At 29.9% G+C, this 3,036-nt stretch overlaps 1 long non-coding RNA gene across 1 annotated transcript in view; it reads right to left on the bottom strand.

The window, feature by feature from the left end:
• Nucleotides 1-939, bottom strand: part of LOC106685210 (uncharacterized) — a 102,200-nt gene extending 101,261 nt beyond the window's left edge. The window contains exon 1 of the long non-coding RNA XR_001343812.2: nt 670-939. This is a non-coding gene — a long non-coding RNA (uncharacterized lncRNA). The remainder of the gene's footprint in view (nt 1-669) is intronic.
• Between the last annotated feature and the right edge of the window lie 2,097 nt (nt 940-3,036).

Raw genomic sequence — 3,036 nt, 5'->3', positions numbered from 1 at the left:
TATATATATATAGAGAGAGAGAGAGAGAGAGAGAGATTCCTGCTTCCTATGAAATATATACTAAAATGTTTTTTCAAAATTGTGTTTTTCTGCCAAGTGAGTTTGTTTGCCGGAATCCTTTTATTTATAAATTAATACCCGTTGAGTCAACGCTGTGGGTTCGGGAGCCCCCGGGGTCCACACAGCCTCATGAACATACCCTTAATTGAGAAAAATTCTGGCGGTCGAGCGTGATTCTCTCCAAATCACCTACTTGCACAACCGTTGGTCTGGCAACAGTACTTCCTTACAAAGTACTGCACCTCTGATCTTCTACAGTCTGTAGCAGTACAGATTTCATTTTTTTATAAACGTGTATAGCTGTCAGTGATAATAAATTAATTTTACCCATCAGAAAATTGATGTCATGACATTCTAGATCTCACACATTATTGTCTCCACTATAAACACGAGGTCCCACAAGCCGATGGCGTGTATGATTTGATATTAATTAGGTTAAAATATGAAACCTGCTTTTTTTGTTTACGAGATATCTCTTTTTAGAGATCTAATTTAAGCTACTTGTTAAAATAGATCTTTAAAAAAAAAATTCAAATAATTTAATGTCTCATACACTACAAATATATAAGTTTGTAAATGCGAAAGTTTGTATAATAACTCAGATATTACCGCCTTTAATTCCTCATTAATTTTGTTCTTTTCAGTTATTTTAGAACCTCAATGCTCCAATTTCTCTAATATATTGTTTGGGAATATTACATCGGAATACTGGTTAAACAACATGGCGTCTATTCCATGGAATAAATGGATTGGATAATCCAGTTGTCTATTAACGCTTGCGTGATACGGCGGAGTCATGTTGCTAAGAAACAGTTAAGTCAACAAATGGAGTAAAATGCGATTCATTTATATTTAGTTCCCTTAGCTTAAGTTATTAAAATGATCAATATATATATCTTTATATTAATACTAATTAAATCATATGGAAAATTATCAGTAATATAACTTCAAACTAAAACATACCTGTGCACAATTTTAAGATATTTGTTTAAATTGCTTAAATCAAAGATGGAATGGAAATTTAATAATTTAATCTAATTTCCCATTATTATGGCCATCATAAATAAGGATAATTTTCACACAATGTCCACTTATGTATCCCGTGATGTTTTTTTTCAATTTGGAATATATTAAAACTCTGAGACATTTACTTGAGCTACTAAACAAAAAAAAAAGGAAATCCTTCAGGCTTCTTAAAAAAAATCAGTTCACAATTTAATTTTGTAAATTTACTCAAGAAGTTATCAATTAAATTATTCTCTTGTGATATACCAAGCTCTTAGTACAAGAGCCAGGGTGAAAAAAAACCAGTTATTTCATTCCGATTTTGGATTATTTTAATTAAAACTATGTATAATTACTAGTCAAAATTGATGAGTCTGCCAAGTATATGCAGGGGGAATAAAAAATGGCGGCTGTTTCAAAACGTTAAAACAAATTAATTTTTCATTTGGAGCTCTATATCTTTAAAACTACACTTGAAAACATAAAAGAACATTATTTAAAGTAGAGTAAATTTTCTAAAATATGAGCTCTAATAGACCTATTTAAGTTTAATATTTTGCGAGATATATCTTTTTAAATTGAAATAATTTATAACAAATACACTGAAAAATCAGTACTTAGTGAATTTATTTTGAGAAATCTATATATAAAAAAGAATTCTACGTACATCTGTCTATTAGCACTCAAATTAAAGCTAGTTTAATGTACTATAATGGTTTTAATTATAGTTATCTTCGTAGTAGTAGTGTATTCATGATATTTGCTAAAATAAATCGATTTATTGTCGCTTGGACAATAAGTTTGATAATGAACTATTTATGACAATAAGCTATTTAAATTTACTACAAAATATTTTATAACTCATATCTCTGTAGAAGTAGTAGTTTCTTTATGATATTTGACAAAATGTTTATTTCCAGTTGTTTGGATAAAATGTTGGATTTTTTAAAAAATATATCTCTGGAACTTGGCAATTGGGCCGACTGTCCCTCAAAACCGTCGAAAATATATATTTAACGTCCCTTACGATATATTTAATATATTGGTAATAAACGTTAAAAATATTTATATGTATGAAATGACCAGTTCTGAAGTGATAATGAAATTAAATTATCTTGGAAGTTAAGAGGAACAAACACTCGTAAGGCTGAGTCCTCCCTGAATAGCAGGCTGGGATCCTTGCTAATTATTTATTCAGAAGAAATACACGAGCTGCCCTAATATCAAGAAGGCCCCTTCCCCTTCCTCTGTTATATTATTAAAGGCAATTTATCTGATAGGAGCTTACAAATTTTAATCAGGATCTGAGGGTCGGATTCAGCGAGCTTCCATGTTTTTTCTCTTTTTATTTCAAGTTAAAACAAATGTAAAATTATAGAATTCTATTTTTCGATTTAAATACATTTAAATATATTCGATTATGTATACTTCGTATATAGTTATCTAATTCGGTTATGTAATTATTGCGTCTGCGAATTTTATCCCCAAAAGATGTAAAACAAAACATATACGAAGACATGATTGGGGGGGGGGGTGCGTTCAGTGAAGAATACAGATAAATAAAAACTTATTCATAAGTACCAACGATTCGACCAGAATTTCAAGTCTTCTTCAGGGCTAGAATCACAAAAAAACAACCAATGAATAAAAGGATATACAGAATGATAGGAAAATAACTAACACTGTGGATACATAATTAGTGTTAACAGACATGAATAGTTCAAGTGCTATAAGAAGGTAAAGGCTGTATCACAAGAATAATATTAAAATTAAGTAAGAGGGAAAAACAAATACATATAAAAATTATGTATCTATGTATGTACGTATCTATACAATGAAGTATTTTATTATTCGTTCTTTCCTCTTACTTAATTTTAATATTACTCTTCTTCTTCTTTTTTTTTTTTTTTTCCTTTTTCGGCCAAGACTCCCATTGGAGTCCTATACTGCCTAACCATGGTTGGGGGTCAA

The sequence above is a fragment of the Halyomorpha halys genome, unplaced genomic scaffold, assembly GCF_000696795.3.
Source record: "Halyomorpha halys isolate HHAL.00 unplaced genomic scaffold, Hhal_1.1 Scaffold670.1, whole genome shotgun sequence".
In the NCBI taxonomy this organism is placed as follows: domain Eukaryota; kingdom Metazoa; phylum Arthropoda; class Insecta; order Hemiptera; family Pentatomidae; genus Halyomorpha; species Halyomorpha halys.
This window is presented reverse-complemented; position numbering and strand designations above follow the sequence as displayed.